We start from the raw sequence: 19,268 nt of genomic DNA, 5'->3' as shown, positions 1-19,268 counted from the left end.
AGACAAGATTACTCATATAACTGAAAGTTGAGTCGGGAAACTCTACCTTTGGCAATCCATGCGCAATCACATCCTTTCATACAATCACAATGAACATATGGAATCCATCATCTATTCATATATAGTTACTACCAATCATTATTATCTTTTACTATTCAATTGAGACCGCATACAAAACTTACCACGTACAGGAATAATCCGGCTACCAAAAAGGATCTCGATCCAATAAAGCCGCGTCACGCTCCCTCTCCAAATATCACTCTATACTCGGGATTAGAGCGGAGGAATAGGATCAAATGTGAATATGAACTAACTTCTAAGGTTCATAGGGTTTAGAGACATAAATGAAATGAATTATAAAATGAATCCACTTAACCCATAGTTCTTAAATACAAAACCGCTCACTTGCTTTCACTCAGTAAAGCACCACAACTTACTCGACCGAGTAACATCTACTCAGTCGAGTTCCCCACCGAGTATCCCAGAACTGGCACGACTACATCCTAAAAGACACTCAACAGAGGATCCCTAACTTAGTAACTTAATACTATCTTAAAACATACGGGTAATACATTTACGATTATCGATTCATTATCTATATTTCATGCTTGTTAATATTGTTAGTCTTTAATTGGTCGCCACAATTTCTGCATTAAATCCGCTAATCCTTGTCATAATATTGAAAGCCTCGATAAGGTGATGGTTAAGGATTTTTAGTAGGCCGACCTAGTAAGTGCAAGAGCCCGCTAGGATATGTTCTATAGTTAGTAACTAACCGAGAGGTGTTTGTTGATGACCAAGACAATTATTGATTTCAATATTCCCCTTATTTGACAACGTTCCCTTTGATAATCTACATGTGTGAATGTAATACTACGGTTTTCTGGTCTTAGCTTACTCGATCGAGAAGTCTATACTCAGTCGAGTAGGCTGTCGAGTATTTTTAAATAGGCTACTTCTTTGGGAACACTTGGCCGAGTTGTGAGATACTCGGTCGAGTAGGTCGTACTCGGCCGAGTACCCCAGGTACTCGCCTGAGTACCCGTTCTGACGGTATTAACTTCCGCACTTTGATTAAGGTGATTAGAGATTATATATTTCGTATTACCAGTTACTAAATCATTTCACAAAAACCTAAACTACGTTTATCTCTCTAATCACCCTAATCACTCCCAAGGCTAATTGATCGACCGCGAGTCTATATTCCGTCTTTTCGTACTGGTTTTGTTGGTAAGTCTCTAGTACTTTGTTAATCAATTTGTGGTTGTATTTTAGGGTTTGCCCCAATTAATTAGGATGGGGGTAAAGGTTGATTAGTATTGTTGTTATTCTTGCTAGGTGATGAGTTCGTAGAAGAACAATTTTAGCATCATTATTGTTGTTGATTTCAGATTTGCGAATATTATAGGGTTTCCCTACTCAATTGATTGCGTAATTGATTTGAGATTGTTTGTGATTGATTGATTAATATGCTTTGTTGGATTGAGATTGGTTGAGTTGATATTGTGATTGTTATTATTGTTATGGGACCATGTTCGGGAGATGGTTCCAAGCCCATGTTCGCCTTTTGGGGCTCCGTCACAAGGGGGATGTGCACATTAATTATCTGGGTGTGCTCGTTGCGATGAGCGGGGCTTAGGTCGGTTACTAGCTACTAATGGAGTTTGGAGAATGATACTTCAATTGGATTGGTTGTATTGATTGTGTTTGTGAATTCTTATCTTGGTTATACAGTTGACTGACCCCGTTATTCTTTTCAAAACTGTGGTGATCCATTCAGGGATGGTGAGCAGTTGATTGGCCAGGTAAAGCTGTGGATAGCTTACGAGATTGGATGGGGTCGAGTCATCACCGATCGCTTAGCTAGCTTTCGCTGACATTTATACTTTAGTTTCTTTTTGGTTGTTTTGGTTGTAAACAGTTTTGGCCAAACTTTGAGTTATACTTTGATATACAGTTCGTTATCTTTTAATAAACTTTCTTGGATGGTCTATTTGATATACTTTACCTCGGGCAACCGAGATGGTAGCACCTTGATATGCTAGGGTGGTCTTAGTAAGGCACTTTGGTGTATGAGGGTGTTACAAAGTGGTATCAAATCGACGATTTTGGAACCTAAAACCAATGAACAAAATGAACATATGGTGTCTAACTAAAATGAACCCGGGTAGGAGTTGTTTGGAGTTACCGCAAAGGCTTGGGAGACGTTCTAAGGCTGCAATTTGGCCCTTACAACTTTGAGTCGGTCACTACGGGGTGTCAAGGGAGTCGTTACATGTGTTGTGCATGTTTCTTATAATAGTGTTGGATGGAATGGATGTTTATGTGAATTGGATGAACATGGAGAAGTAGATGAATTGATGTGATATAGATGGAATGAGGCATGTTTGAGTGTTATTACTTGGCTTTTGATTGATAGTAACATGTTTAGGAAGTTGTATACGTAAATGCATGTTGTTAAGTTGAAGGGTAGATCGTTTTTAGCATGATTCGGCTGAGTTGGGCAGGTACTCAACCGAGTAACTAGTCACTTGACAGATTGTAGGGGGTTGTGCTTTTGGCAGTAGCTATTGGAATATGACCACTCGACCGATTAGGGGAGGCACTCGACCGAGTACGTAAGGTACTCGACCGAGTATGCTTTATGTGTATTTTTTTATCAGCTATTGGAGTCAGAGTACTCGGCCGAGTAATCAGCATACTCGACCGAGTAGCTCGTACTCGACCGAGAGGTTCTCGGCCGAGTACCTCTTTGGCGGATGTGATATTTGTTTTCAGTCGTAGGTTATGTGCTTACGTTTGTCTTGGTTATGTCAGCTCGAAATGCCGCCAAAGAGATCAGTCGCATATCTTCAGGCCTCGGAAATGAGCCTCGAGGAGGTTGCTAGGATGATTGAGCAGCAAGAAGTGCTCATGGAGGCACTCAAGAATTTGGGGAAAGGAGAAGGGAAACTGTGGATGCATCCCATCTGAGCACCACCGTATCTCGCTTTAACCCTACTTATGAGGGCACTAGTAAGCCTAAGCTGCTTGATAACTGGCACCGGGAGATGGAGAGTGTGTTAGAGGTGATTTGTTGTCCGGAGGAGATGATGGTGGAATAGGCTGCGTTCTACCTAAGGGATGAGGCTAGGGTATGATGGCACAACGAGAGAGAAAGAGATCGGGAATACCATAGGAATCTGGGCCAACCTGCAATTCCATGGGAAGGATTCAAGAGAGCAATGAGGGACCACTTTGTTCCGCAACACTTACGTGCAAAGTTGAGGGCTGAGTTTGATTCATTTCTATGGCCGATAACATGACCGTCACTGAGTACTACCACAGGTTTATTTAGTTATCACGCTATGCGGAGGACATGCAGCTGAGTCAACAGAGTTTGGCTTTTCGCTTCGAGAGAGGGTTAGCACTGAAGATCATAGAAAAGCTACCGGCCGCAGTAATCTCTGATCTGAAAGATGTTTATGCGAAAGCGGGGCACGCTCAGAGGTTGGTTAAAATGGCCAAGGAGGCCAAGGAAAAGAGAGCTGATAAGAGGAAGGCTGAGAGCGAGGGCGGAAACTAATCAAGCCATAAGAGAGGTAACCATAACCAAGATGAACTTTTTCAAGAGGGTCTAGCTATGGCGGGGGATCTCGTGCATGGGGAAGAGGCGTCCGGATTACTAGTGAGAACTCCACTCTCCAATGCTTCAACTATGATGGGATGGGTCACAAACGGTATGAGCGTACGAGCGCTGTAAGGGGAGGTGGAGGCTTTCTGAGATCATATCAGGAGAATTACTCGTAAACTCTGAGCCATAGTTTGGCAAGTAACAGTCCAGATGGGTCATGGAACAACCAAGGAGGCCCAAGTAACAACAATGGCAGATACAACCGCAATAATGGTGGGTCCTATCAGCGTCCGACTAACAGTGTGACTCAAAACTCGGCGGCTAAGCCTACTACTTCAGCGACTACGGTTCAGGGTGGAGGTCAGAAAAACAATGTTAAACTCTTCATGAAGGGCAAGCAGGAGGATGAGGAAGATGCGCATGTGGTCACCGGTACTTTTCTTGTTAAAAATACGTCGTCTTTTGTTTTGTTTGATTCAGGGGGAACCCATTCGTTTGTGTTTAGGGGTCATGCCTTATCTATGGGTTTGGGAGAGTATAAGTTGGTGAAAGATAGCGTGCTTATACCGTCGGGAGAGTCAATGTATTATACAAAGTTGTTTAAAGGGGAGTCCATGGTGGTTGGGCAAGTGGATTTACTGGCCAATCTGCTTGAGTTTCCTTTGGATGGGTTTGAGGTCATCGTCGGGATGGATTGGTTGGGTAAGTATAGGTCCAGATAGACTATCGTCAAAACAAAGTGTCTTTAAAGGGTCCTAAGGGAGTCAAGGTGTCATATAGGGGGTTTGTTGTAAAGCCTAAGATCGGGAGGAGGAGGAGGAGGAGGAGGAGGAGGAGGAGGAGATGAGGAGATGGAGGAGGACCGAGGTGGCGACCTCGAGTGATTTCTCGTTGGTGTTGTTTTAGAGGACTTATGTTATCGGTTGCATTTATTTTGATCGTACTTGGACTTACTTTTGTTTGTATTTGGCCATAAGGCCGTATTTCATTGGATTTTTCTAGACTTCTTATGCAGGTATGTGATATCGGGGATGAAACCCTAGAGATTGTTATAATTCCTTGTGTAACATTGCATGTGGAGGACATACTAATCGACAGTTACTCGATCGAGTGCCCCCAAGTCGATCGAGTTCCTATTGATGACCAGTTAGAGAGTATTCTGACCTTTAGGTACTCGATCGAGTATGCCTCACTCGATCGAGTAGCTAACCTATACTCGATCGAGTAACCTCAACTCGATCGAGTGTCCCCTGTTGTCCTTTTAATCCGTTTCCATGTATTAGTTGGCATCATGAGAGTACTTTGTTGATAATATATTTCGTTCTCATGGCCTAGTAATCACGTTCTTATGCTTTATATTGCAATACATGTGATATCAAGGTGGTTTACACTAGTTCTAATCCTATGTACTTAACTAGTTTCCTGAGTATCATTTTAAGTGGTGGTTAAGTTTATATCGTCGTTGGTAATACTTTTAAAGATAGTTATGTCGAGTAATACTGTTTTCCTAATGTCACATAAATAGTTAACTTAATTTCCGCATATATTGGATTGATATCGCTGCGCATAATTTAATCATAATTTGTGTGTTATTTTCATTAGTTGTATTCACATGAACACATGTACTACGAGTAGTGTCAAAAAGGGTTATATTGTAACTATTGGTTTTCATCTTTTTGGTATGGGGATAATCCGTCTTGAAGGTGAACTTCGGGGACGAAGTTCCTTTTAAGAGGGGAAGAGTAATGTCGCATGAGAAAAATGTCAAAAATATCGTGTCTTGAGTAATTTATTGATAAAAGTTCACTATGTTGTTACTTTATTTTGTTAAATAAAATTAAACTTTGGTTGCGGGAAAATAATTTAAGTAATTGTAAAGTAAATTTATTAAGTAATTTAATTTGTGGTCCAATATAAGTGTAATACTACGGTTTTCTATGTCTATGGGTACTCTATCGAGTGGGACTTACTCTGTCGAGTAAGTACCTTTTTACGCAAAACAGTAGTCTGCCTGTCGGATACTCGATCGAGTAAGTGTGACACTCGATCGAGTAAGGGGCACTCGATCGAGTAAGTGACTTACTCGATCGAGTAAGTGTGTTTTACGGGATTGTTTAGCCGGGTTTTGTTAATAACGCGAGATTAATATAAAAGCTTCTGTCACTTTTTCCTAAACACTTTTATCATCTAAAAACCTTTCAAGAGAAGATTAGGAGTTACGTTGCTCGCATCTCTCATGTTATTGACAAATCCCAAGGCTAGGTTCATCGGATCGTCTCGTTCGTTATACCGTTGTGATCGTTGTGTCAAGGGTAACCTTCTTGTATAATTTTTATAGTATTTTGTTGAGTTTGGTTAAACCCTAATTGGGTAGTTTTAGGGGATTTGGGAGTGTATTGATGTGTTGGTAGTAATTATATGTATACATGTTATAGGAGGAGGTTTCGTAGAGGAGAAGTTCTGATTAGCTGCTTGACGGTCTCGTGTGATTGCTATTTCCAGGTAGGGTTTCCCTACTCAGTATTGATTACATGGTTGTGTTGGTGATTACTTGTTGTTCTTGTATATCATATCGGTAATAGATTTAGAATTGGTGATTGTTGATAGTATAATGTGATTATCGTATAACTGGCTTAGTGGAGTCACTTGCAGGAGTGGCTTCACGCCCTTGATTCGCCTTATGTGGAACCCGCCACAAAAGGGATGTGCACATTAAGAAACATGGGTTTATCGCTCAGATGAGATGAGCGGGGCTTAGGTGGGAACGGCTGCGGTCCCCCACTGGCGGTGTGGAATACTTGTTGCAATGAGTATTCTGGCAGTACTACACACTTTAGAGTGTAGCCAGGTGTGTGGTGATGTGACGGAGTTGGTGGATTGGTTGGATTTGTAATGTTGTTTTATTGCAGTTGTTTGTTTTGTGTAACCAGTACCGACCCCGTTTAATTGTTTTAAAAACTGTGGTGATCCATTCGGGGATGGTGAGCAGTTATTGAGCAGGTATGAGTTGATGCGCATTGGATAGCTGGGTCGAGTCATCACGAGCTGTCTTAGAAGTCTTCCGTTGTGTCGAACACTCTTTCGTTTGTTTAGTTGGTTTAACATTTTGAGAACGGTTGTATTTTACTTTAGCAGTTTTGGTTTGTCTTTGTATCGCCTTAAATTATTTATTAAAGTAAGTTTCTTTATGGTCTATTTGATATTTATTGCCTCGGATAACCGAGATGGTATCACTTCCATGCCTTAAGTGGTCCTGGTAAGGCACTTGGAGTATGGGGTGTTACAAAGTGGTATCAGAGCGACGATTTTGGAACCTGTAACTAATGAACCTAATGAACTTAGGGAGTCAAAAATAAAATGAACCCGGGTAGGAGTTGATAGGAGCTAATGCAAAGGCTTGGGAGACGTCCTAAAGTCGCAATCTCGCCCTACAACTTTGAACCGGTCACTATGGGGTGTGTGTCAGGATCGTTATGTGTTTATCTTGTGTGTTGTATATCTATATAGTAATGTATGGTATGACTCGATGGATGGATGCATGTGGAGGATAGGAGGTGTTGAGGTGAATGATGATGATAGCATATGTATGCATGTTGGTTGGATAATGAAATCGTATGATGAATGTTTTATAACGTGGCATTTTAGAAACATGTGGAGTAGGATTGTTGTTTGTGATATATATATATATATATATATATATATATATATATATATATATATATATATATATATATATATATATATATATATATATATATATATATATAGAGAGAGAGAGAGAGAGAGAGAGAGAGAGGAAGGATCAACTAAGGTCCTTAGATATAATAAGTCCATAAGTCCTAATGTGAGCCATTGGATGGAGGGAGATGGATGGCCAAGATCAACCTCCAAAAGTGTGTTTATGGACTAATATCACTCATTCTCTCCTCCTTCACTAATCCTTCTAATTAATCACTAATTCATTATAACTTCTTTTCCTCTCATCCACTTCTCTCATATATCACACAACTCATCTTCTCTCTAAAACCCCAAAAAATAAAAACCCAAAAAATCCAAATAAATAAAAAACCCAAAACCCAAATAAATAAATAAAACCCAAAAAATCCAATTAAATCAAAAAACCCAAATAAATCATTCATTCTTCTCTTCCTCATTCACCACCACCCACCACTATCCCACCCGACACCAACTCACCGCCCACCACCGCCGCCACCACACCGCCTCCACCGCACCGCCGACAACTTTTTTTTTTTTTTTTTTTTTCAACTCGTTTTTTTTTTTTTTTTTTTTTTTTTTTTGTGTTAATTTGTATGTTATAAGTTGTTTTTTCCATTCATTATTTTTTTTGTCTTTTATTTTATTTTAGTTGTCTTTTATTTTGTTAGTTCTCATTTATTATTCATTTTCTTAAATCTCTTTTTGGTATACGTTTTTTTTAAGATTTCGTGTTTTAAATCTCGTTTTTTTTTTTTGAGATACTTTTTTTCATCTAAGACAATAATGGACTAAAGTTATACAAAAATGAACCAAAGTTATACAAAAATTGACCAAAGTTATAAAAAAAAAGACTAAAGTTGTACAAAAATTGGACTAAAGTTATACAAAAAATTGGACTAAAGTTATACAAAAAATGAACCAAAGTTATACAAAAATGAACCACAGTTATACAAAAATGCACCAGAGTTATACAAAAATGCACCAGAGTTATACAAAAATGCACCAAAGTTATACAAAAATGGACCAAAGTTATACAAAAATGAACCAAAGTTATACAAAAAATGAACCAAAGTTATACAAAAATCGACCAGAGTTATACAAAAATGCACCAAAGTTATACAAAAAATGGACTAAAGTTATACAAAAATGAACCAAAGTTATATAAAAATGAACCAGAGTTATACAAAAATGAACCAAAGTTATACAAAAATGGACCAAAGTTATACAAATGGACTAAAGTTATACAAAAATGGACTAACTTTTGTATAACTCTGGTGCATTTTTGTATAACTCTGGTGCATTTTTGTATAACTCTGGTCCATTTTTGTATAACTTTGGTTCATTTTTGTATAACTTTGGTTCATTTTTTGTATAACTTTAATCCAATTTTTTGTATAACTCTGGTGCATTTTTGTATAACTCTGGTCCATTTTTGTATAACTTTGGTTCATTTTTGTATAACTTTGGTTCATTTTTGTATAACTTTAGTCCAATTTTTTGTATAACTTTAGTCCATTGTTGTATGACTTTAGTCCAATTTTTGTATAACTTTGGTGCATTTTTGTATAACTCTGGTCGATTTTTGAATAACTTTGGTTCATTTTTGTATAACTTTGGTTCATTTTTGTATAACTTTGGTTCATTTTTGTATAACTTTGGTTCATTTTTTGTATAACTTTAGTCCAATTTTTTGTATAACTCTGGTGCATTTTTGTATAACTCTGGTCCATTTTTGTATAACTTTGGTTCATTTTTGTATAACTTTGGTTCATTTTTGTATAACTTTAGTCCAATTTTTTGTATAACTTTAGTCCAATTTTTTGTATAACTTTAGTCCATTGTTGTATGACTTTAGTCCAATTTTTGTATAACTTTGGTGCATTTTTGTATAACTCTGGTCGATTTTTGAATAACTGTGGTTCATTTTTGTATAACTTTGGTTCATTTTTGTATAACTTTAGTTCATTTTTTGTATAACTGTAGTCCAAATTTGTATAACTTTAGTACAAAATTGTATAACTTTAGTCATAAAATGTATAACTTTAGTCATAAAATAGTAAAAAAATCAAACAATAAAAAAAATCAAATCAAAACATAACACAAATCATAAAATCAAACAAATAAAAAAACTTGAATAACAATAATAAAAACCAAATAACAATAATAACAATAACAAAACAAAAAACCAAATAACAATCACAAAAAAACAAATCTAAAATCTAAAAAAAAACCAAACAAAACCAAGTTTAAATATCGTGTGTATAACTCTAATGCACGCAGTGTATAACTTTAATAGACAAAATGTATAACTTTAGTCCAAAAAATCAAATAACAAATTTGTGTAACTTCAATTTATACAATGTATAACTTTAGACATTAATAGTATAACTCTATTTTGATTATTGTATAACTTTAGCCCAAAATATGAAACTTAAAAAAAAAATTAATTTCCTATATAGATCTGAAAATTAAAAAGAAGAAAAACCGTAAAACTAACCAAAACTAGATCTACAATAAAAAATCAAATAACAATGACAAAAACCAAATAACAATAATAAAAAAACCAAATAACAATAACAATAACAAAAAAACAAAAAACAATAATAAAACCAAATAACCAAATAACCAAATTCCAAATAACAATAACAATAATAATAAAAAACAATAAACAAAACAAAAACAAAAAAAAATCAAAATCAAAAAAACAAAAAAACACATAAAGGTGGGTGGTGTTTAGGCGGAAAAAAAAGGACGAAAAAAAAAGAAAGAAAAAAAGGAGAAAGGAAAAAAAGGCGGCAGGGAGGAGAAAGGAAAGAAAAAAAGGAGAAAGGAAGAGCAGGGAGGAGAAAGGAAAAGGCGGCAGGGAGGGAGAACGGTGGGTGGTGACACGGCCAGATCTGGACGTGGAGGGGATGTGGGTGTTGATGGGGTCAGCGGCGTGAGGGAGTGGTGGCGTGTGGTGGTGTAGTCGGTGGTGTTGGGTGGTGTCGGGTATGTGGCGGCGGAGAAGGGATCTGATGGTGAGGACGATAGGAGGGAGGTCGTGTTGGTTGGGTGGTGTTGCGGTGGTTGTTGTCAGTCGGGTCGGCTGGTGGTGTGCGTGCTGGTAGTGGGTTGAGTGGTGGGTGTCGTTGTTAGTTGGTGACGGTCGTGTCGTGGTGACGGTGGTGGGTGGCGTCATGGGACTTAGGGACGGTGGTGGGTGGCGTCGTGTTAGTTGGTGACGGTTTTGTTTTTTTTTTTTTTTCAGTTTGGTCTTTTTTTTTTGTTTCAGTTTGGGTTTTTTTTTTTGTTTAGAGAGGGTGGGAAGAAATGAGAGAGAAAGAGTGAATGTGAGAAATGAGAGAGGATGAGTGAATGAGGAAGTGAGTTGGGAGATTAGAATGATGGTAGAGTTATACAAAATTAGGTGGAGTTATACACCATTAGGGAGGGAGATTAGGGAGGTTCATTTGTGACCCTTGAATGAGATGTAATCTCATCCCTCCATCCCTTCCATCCAAAGGCCCTTATAAGGACTTAGGGACTCATATGATATGAGGGACCTTATAAGAACCCCCTCTCTCTCTCTCTCTCTCTCTCTCTCTCTCTCTATATATATATATATATATATATATATATATATATATATATATATATATATATATATATATATATATATATATATATATATATATATATATATATATATATATATATATATATATATATATATATATATATATAAAGTGTTATGTTTGTCGTTTGTTGTTTTGCATATAAACATAGCTGGTTGGTAGTGTTGAGATACGCATGCGGGTAGTATACGAGTCAGCATGACTCGATCGAGTGGGGGCACTCGATCGAGTAGGTGAGTGACTAGATCGAGTGGGTGTGACTCGACTGAGTGGGTTGTTTCTCGTTTCTGGGCAGTAGTCTGTTTTTGGGCACTCGATCGAGTAGGTTTGGGCACTCGATCGAGTAAGGAGGTGGCTCGGTCGAGTATGTTTTTGGATACATTCTGGTCAGGTTCTGGAGTCGAGGCACTCGATCGAGTAAGTGGGCAACTCGATCGAGTGGCCTCAACTCGATCGAGTGGGTTGTGTTACTCAATCGAGTAGGTGCTGCACAGTTCGTTTCGTGTTTTGAGATGGGATGTGTGTTTATGTTTACCTTTTATTATATAGTTTCAAGATGCCGCCAAAGAGAAACGCGTTGTATGCCAGGGTTGAGAACATGAGCGTAGATGAGATAGTTAAGATGTTGAAGCACCAAGATGCTCTTACTGAGGCTTTAAAGAAGTTCGGAAAAGATAAAGAGGCGGGGGTAGATTTCGCCAAGATGAGTATCAATATAGCGAGGTTTATCCCTAAGGAGTACATGGGCATTGGGTGCCAATTCTGTTGGATAATTGGCATAGGGAGATGGAAAACATATTCAATGTGGTTCATTGCCCAGAGGACTTTCGAGTGGAATAAGCTGTGTTCTACTTGAGGGAAGCAGCCGGAGAATTGTGGGATAAGGTTAGGGTGAGTGCTATGGATCTATATGTGAGACAGGGGTTATCTAATATACCCTGGGATGAGTTTAAGACAGCTATGAGGCGAGAATTTGTGCTAGAACATGTGCGTAGTAAGCTGAGGGAGAAGTTTGATGACTTCAAGATGACTTCTGATATGACAGTTACTGAGTATTATCACATGTTCAAGAGAAGTCTAGGTACGCAGAGGATATGGGGCTGAGCCAAGAGAACTTGGCATTGAGATTTGAGAAGGGGTTGACACCCAAGATTATGGAGAAGTTGCCGGTAGGGGTCCTTACTGATGTTAAGGAGGTATATGAGCGTGCTGGGAGAGCTGAGAGGTTGGTAGAGATGACTAAGGAGAACAGAGAGAGTGCTTCTGAGAAGAGGAAGGCTGAGAGTGAGGGTGGTGGTCAGTCTAGTTACAAGAGGGGCGGCCATAACCAGGTGAGAGCTTACTCTTCGGAGTCGGGTTCAGCGGTGGAGCTTCTTATGGGCGTGGCCGTGGTGGTGGTAGTAGCAGTTAGGGTTTGTCTTGCTTTAACTGTGGCGGTGTAGGCCATAAGAGACACGAGTGTACCAGTGCTATGGGCAGGGGTTTTCAGAGGCAGTCACAGGGGAGTTTCTCTCAGGGTCCATCTCAGAGCTATGCTAGTAACAGACCGGCTGGGTCATGGAATAATCAGGGTGGTCAGAGTAACAACCATGGTGGGGCTAACCGCAATGGCGGTAATTCATATTAGAGACCGGCGACGAACAACAACCAGGGGTCGGCTGCTAAGCCGTCTACTTCAGCTAGTACTGTCCAGGGAGGTGGACAGAAGACCAGTGGTAAGCTGTTCATTATGGAGAAGAAAGCAGACGAGGTTGATGCTCTATCACGGGTACTTTTCTTGTTAATGGAGTCTTTACCTTTGTTTTGTTTGATTCGTGGGCGTCACAGTCTTTTGTATCATCGAGTCATGCTAAGATTTTGGGTTTAAGAGAGTTTGAGTCTGTAAAAGAGGAGGTGATCATACCATCGGGTGAGTCTGTATCTTGTGGGAGGTTATATAGGGGTGTGTCTATAATATTTGGGCAGGTTGACCTACAAGTGGACTTGTTAAAGCTTCTTTTGGAGGATTTTGAGATGATAGTTGATATGGACTGGTTCGGTAAGTACAAGGCTAAGATAGACTGTCATCAAAAGAGAGTTTCTCTAAGAGGTCCTAAGGGGATTAGTGTGTCTTATCGTGGCTTTATTGCCAAACCCAAAGTCAAGTTGATTGCAGCAGTGACCTTGAAGTCTTATCTGAGGAAGGGATGTCCGTTGATCTTATGCCATGTGAGAAGATCATAGTATGGTGAGTCCGACAGTTGACCAGATACCAGTGGTGGGAGAGTTTCCAGATGTCTTTCCGGAGGAGATACCAGGGTTGCCACCGAAGAGGGAGATAGATTTCAGTGTTGAGTTGAAACCGGGAACGGGACCAATTTCTAAGGCACCGTACCACATGGGTCCTAAGGAGTTGGAGGAACTGAAGAAACAGCTGGATGATTTGATTGAGAAGGGGTACATTAGACCTAGTGTATCACCGTGGGGAGCACCAGTCTTCTTTGTGAAAAAGAAAGATGGGAGTTTGAGGTTGTGTATCGACTACAGAGTGCTGAACAGGGTTACAGTGAAGAACAATTAGTATCCTTTGCCGAGCATAGATGATTTGTTTGATCAGTTGAACGGTGCAGCGGTCTTCTCTAAGATTAATTTAAGGTCGGGTTACCATCAGGTGAAGATTCGGGATAAGGACATACCGAAGACATCTTTTACATCGAGGTATGCTCACTATGAGTATGGTGTGATACCGTTTGGGTTGTCTAACGCACCTGCAGTGTTTATGGATTTGATGAACCGGGTCTTCAGTCAATTTTTAGATCGGTTTGTTGTGGTCTTTATCGATGATATCTTAGTCTTTTCTAAGACTAAGGAGGAGCATGAGGAGCATTTGAGGTTAGTGTTGCAGACTTTGCGAGACAATCAGCTGTATAAAAAGTTATCTAAGTGTGAGTTCTGGTTAGAGGAGGTTGCTTTTCTGGGGCATGTGATTTCAAAGAAGGGTGTAGCTATGGATCCTGCAAAGATAGAGGCAGTTACTCGGTGGGAAGCACCGAAGAATGTAGCAGAGATCAGGAGTTTCTTGGGTTTGGCAGGGTACTATCGACGGTTTGTGAAAGATTTCTCTAAGATAGCCAGACCTATGACAGCGTTGATGAGGAAAGAGAATATGTTTCGTTGGGATGAAAGTTGTGAGATGGCGTTCCAGACACTAAAGGAGCGTTTGACCACAGCTCCAATCTTGGCATTACCTGAAGGGTGTAAGAACTTTGAAGTGTATGCAGATGCTTCAAAGAATGATTTGGGATGTGTGTTGATGCAGAACGGGAAAGTAATTGCCTATACTTCTAGGCAATTGAAGCCTTATGAGGAGAATTATCCGACACATAATCTGGAGTTGGGTGCAGTTGTGTTTGCTCGCAAGATTTGGAGGCATTATCTTTATGGGGCGACATTTAAGGTGTTTTTATCACAAGAGTCTCAAGTATATCTTCACTCAAAAGGAGCTGAACATGAGACAAAGGAGATGGATGGAGCTGATTAGGGATTATGATATGGATATTATATACCATGAAGGGAAGGCTAATGTGGTTGTAGATGCGTTGAGCAGGAAGAGTGTGCATTCTCTATGCACATCTATGTCTTTGATGAGGATGAGAGATGAGGTGGGGAAGATGGGGATACATATGATACAGAAAGGGGATGTTAGAGGGGATTTGACAGTGGAGCTAGATCTTTATGATGATATTCGCAGGAAACAGGCCTTGGATCCTAAGATTGAGGAGTGGAGAGCTGGAGTAGAGAAAGGGACGGTGTCTAGATTTTCTATTCATACAGATGGCAGCGTGAGATTTGATGGGAGATGATGTGTTCCTAGTGACGAGGAGTTGAAAAAAGTGATCATGACAGAGGCTCATTGTACACCATATTCGGTACATCCAGGCGGTGACAAGTTGTATAGAGATTTGAAGAAGACTTTCTGGTGGCCTGGGATGAAGAAGGAGACAGCTGAGTTTGTGGCTCGATATTTGACATGTCAGAGAGTTAAGGGAGAGCAACGACGACCACAAGGTAAGATTAAGTCTCTTGAGGTACCTGAGTGGAAATGGGAATCCATCTCTATGGATTTTATAGTGGGTTTGCCGAGGAGTCAACAGGATAATAACATGATATGGGTTATAGTTGATCGGTTGACCAAGTCAGCTCACTTTGTGCCGATGAAAGATAATTGGACCAAGATACAATTGGCTTTGGCTTATAGAAAGCATGTGGTTCGTTTGCATGAGGTGCCTAAAGATATAGTGTCTGATAGAGATGCGAAGTTTATATCACGGTTTTGGAAAGAGTTGCAGGAGTTGATGAGAACTACTTTGAAGATGAGTACTGCATTTGCGACACATGGCCAGACAGAGAGGACCATCAAGACTTTAGAGGATATGTTGCGAGCTTGTGTTACGGATTTTGGTGGTAGCTGGGAGGAGAGATTGGATCTGATTGAGTTTTCTTATAACAACAGCTATCACACGAGTATTGGTATGACACCGTTTGAGGCCTTGTATGGGAGGAGGTGTAGGAGACCGATTTGCTGGGATGATAGAGCTGAGACAGTGGTTTTAGGACCACAGATGGTACAGGAGATGGTAGAACAGGTTAAGCTGATTAGACAAAAGATGAAAGCGGCCCAAGATCAACAAAAGAGTTATGCAGATTTACATCGTCGTGACATAGAGTTTCAGGTTGGGGACAAGGTTCTTTTGAAAGTGTCTCCTATGCGTGGGGTCATGAGATTTGGCAGGAAAGGGAAGCTGAGCTAGAAGTTTATCGGACCATATGAGATTTTGGATCGTGTGGGTGAGGTTGCTTACCGGTTAGCTTTACCGGCTGCTTTGGATAGAGTGCATAATGTGTTTCATGTGTCTCAGTTACAGAAGTATGTGAGTGACCCTTCACATGTGTTAGAGGTAGAGAACATCGAGTTGGATGAGTCCTTGTCTTATCTTGAGGTGCCAAAACAGATTCTTGATCGCAAGGTTAGGAAAACTAGACATGGGGAAACGGTGTTGCTTAAGGTTATTTGGTCTAACCATGAGGTTGAGAAGGCTACTTGGGAGGCGGAGGAAGCTATGAGGGAATGGTATCCGTCTCTTTTTGATCAGGTATGTGTGGTTACGGGGACGTAACCATGTTTCTTTTAGGGGGGGTAGGAGATAGTCGCATAAGGTTTTTGTATGGTTTATGTTGGTTTTAGTACAATTAGTAGTTGCTTTGAGTCGGTTTGAGTGTTGGTTGGGAGTTTGTTTTGAGTTTTTGTTTTGTTGTTGTGTCGGAGGGGAGATAGTATGTTGTGTTTTCGTGTATGGGTTGAACTTCGGGGACGAAGTTCTTTTTAAGGAGGTAAAACTGTAATACTACGGTTTTCTATGTCTATGTGTACTCTATCGAGTGGGACTTACTCTGTCGAGTAAGTACCTTTTTACGCAAAACAGTAGCCTGCCTGTTGGGTACTCGATCGAGTAAGTGTGACACTCGATCGAGTAAGGGGCACTCGATCGAGTAAGTGACTTACTCGATCGAGTATGTGTGTTTTACGGGATTGTTTAGCTGGATTTTGTTAATAACGCGAGATTGATATAAAAGCTTCCGTCACTTTTTCCTAAACACTTTTATCATCTAAAAACCTTTCAAGAGAAGATTAGGAGTTACGTTGTTTGCATAACTCGCGTTGTTGGCAAATCCCAAGACTAGGTTCGTCGGATCGTCTCGTTCGTTATATCGTTGTGATCGTTATGTCAAGGGTAAGCTTCTTGTATAATTTTTATAGTATTTCGTTGAGTTTGGTTAAACCCTAATTGGGTAGTTTTGGGGGTTTTGGGAGTGTATTGATGTGTTGGTAGTAATTATATGTATACATGTTATAGGAGGAGGTTTCGTAGAGGAGAAGTTCTGATTAGCTGCTTGACGGTCTCGTGTGATTGCTATTTCCAGGTAGGGTTTCCCTACTCAGTATTGATTACATGGTTGTGTTGGTGATTACTTGTTGTTCTTGTATATCATATCGGTAATTGATTTGGAATTGGTGATTGTTGATAGTATAATGTGATTATCATATAACTGTATGTGGTTTGCGAGTTGCGTCCTCGGCTGAGTGTAGTCACTTGCGGGAGTGGCTTCACGCCCTTGATTCGCCTTCTGTGGAACCCGCCACAGAAGGGATATGCACATTAAGGAACATGGGTTTATCGCTCGGATGAGATGAGCTAGGCTTAGGTGGGAAAGGCTGCGGTCCCCCACTGGCGGTGTGGAATACTTTTTGCGATGAGTATTCTGGCAGGACTACACACTTTAGTGTGTAGTCAGGTGTGTGGTGATGTGACGGAGTTGGTGGATTGGTTTGATATGTAATGTTGTTTTATTGCAGCTGTTTGTTTTGTATAACCAGTACTGACCCCGTTTAATTGTTTTAAAAACTATGGTGATCCATTCGGGGATTGTGAGCAGTTATTGAGCAGGTATGCGTTGATGCGCATGGGATAGCTGGGTTGAGTCATCATGAGTTGTCTTAGAAGTCTTCCGCTGTGTCGAACACTCTTTCGTTTGTTTAGTTGGTTTAACATTTTGAGAACGGTTGTATTTTACTTTAACAGTTTTGGTTTGTCTTTGTATCGCCTTAAATTGTTTATTAAAGTATGTTTCTTTATGGTCTATTTGATATTCATTGCCTCGGGTAACCGAGATGGTAGCACTTTCATGCCTTAAGTGGTCCTGGTAAGGCACTTGGAGTATGGGGGTGTTACAATAAGTTGTTGTGTAAATAATTTAGATGGGTGTTGGATCATTTATTGAATAGTTGGTTGGTAATTTACTGTACTTTGGATGTTTAATAATTAATGGTTGGATGAGTAAGTAGAGTGTTCATGCCAAATGTGTAGGATATGCATGGTGTATAGAGTTGTACGGTGTTGAATTTGCTTGATAAAATAGAAGTAACAGTCTGTGATAGTATGTCTTTTCGTGTGTAATACGTGGTTGATGACTCGGAAGGAAGTTGTGTTTGATGGATACCTTCGGGCAAGTAGACAATGATGATGAGTAGTCGGCATGGGCAGTTGAGTGGTAGTTTGGGAATGGCTAAAGTTGTTCTTGTCGGGATGAGTTGTCGTCGGTTACCTTAAGTTACGTTTCATCTTGGGTTATGAGAGACGATGAGTTGAACTTTGGAGACGAAGTTCTTTTTAAGGAGGGAAGACTGTAATACCCGTCCTGTTAAGGACCCGTTGATCGTTGTTGAGTGACCTTAGACACTCTTGAGACCTTTGTTAGTTCGACCTTACGTTGCCATAACCACTGGGTTTAGAAAGCTCGATCTAGCGTAGGCTACTCGATCGAGTAGAGACCACTCGATCGAGTAAGTTCCATACTCGATCGAGTAAGTCGAGTTGAGCGGTAAAATATAAATTGGGAAGTCGTGAACCTAAAATCAGTTTTTATTTCATTTCTTCCTAAACCTAATCGTCGATACATCTCTCCTTCACCAACCTTCATTCCTTGGAACCCTTTGTGCTTTGAGACACCATGGGGATGGGAGGCAGGAGTCGGGTATCGGTCTTGTCGCCGGAACGCTGAGCGTAGGTAAGTCATCATCATCATCGTCTTCCTTGGTTTTGGTTGTGGTTGTGGTTGGTAATAATAGGGTTTGCCATACTGTTTGTAATAGGTGATAATGATGGTTTTTTATCGTCCTATGGTCGTATGCGGTGTTGTTGTTGATTGCTAAAGGTAGGTTTTCCTACTCAGTACTGTTGATTGTTTGGTGTGTTGTTAGTTGGCATTGGTTTTGTTAGAGATGAGCGGGGCTTAGGAGGGAATGACTGCGGTTCCCCACTAGCGGTGTAGAATATCTGTTGCGGTGGATATTTGGTAGGACTTTACCTTCAGGTTAGTTAGATGATGGATAGATTATTGGAGTTGGGCATTTGTGTGTGTGTGTGTGTGTGTGTGTGTGTGTGTGTGTGTGTGTGTGTGTGTGTGTGTGTGTGTGTGTGTGTGTGTGTGTGTGTGTGTGTGTGTGTGTGTGTACCTTGTGGGTTGTGTTTGTCCTTCAGTTACTGACCTTGTGTGGTGTTGTCTGTGTTTCTTTCTTGTGTTGTGTCTGTCGTGATCCATTATGGTGAGCAGTCAGTCTTAATAGGTGTTGATATGTGGAGCTTAGCTGGGTGCGTTGGAGGGACGAGTCTATCATAGAGTCATGGCATAGATAGTATCGCCGTAGTTGATAGTTGTTATCAGTTGTACCCTTTTCTTATTGAGTTAAACTTGTAATAAACTTAATTGTTCTTTTATTGACG

Source organism: Silene latifolia, chromosome 11, assembly GCF_048544455.1.
Source record: "Silene latifolia isolate original U9 population chromosome 11, ASM4854445v1, whole genome shotgun sequence".
Lineage (NCBI taxonomy): Eukaryota > Viridiplantae > Streptophyta > Magnoliopsida > Caryophyllales > Caryophyllaceae > Silene > Silene latifolia.
This window is presented reverse-complemented; position numbering follows the sequence as displayed.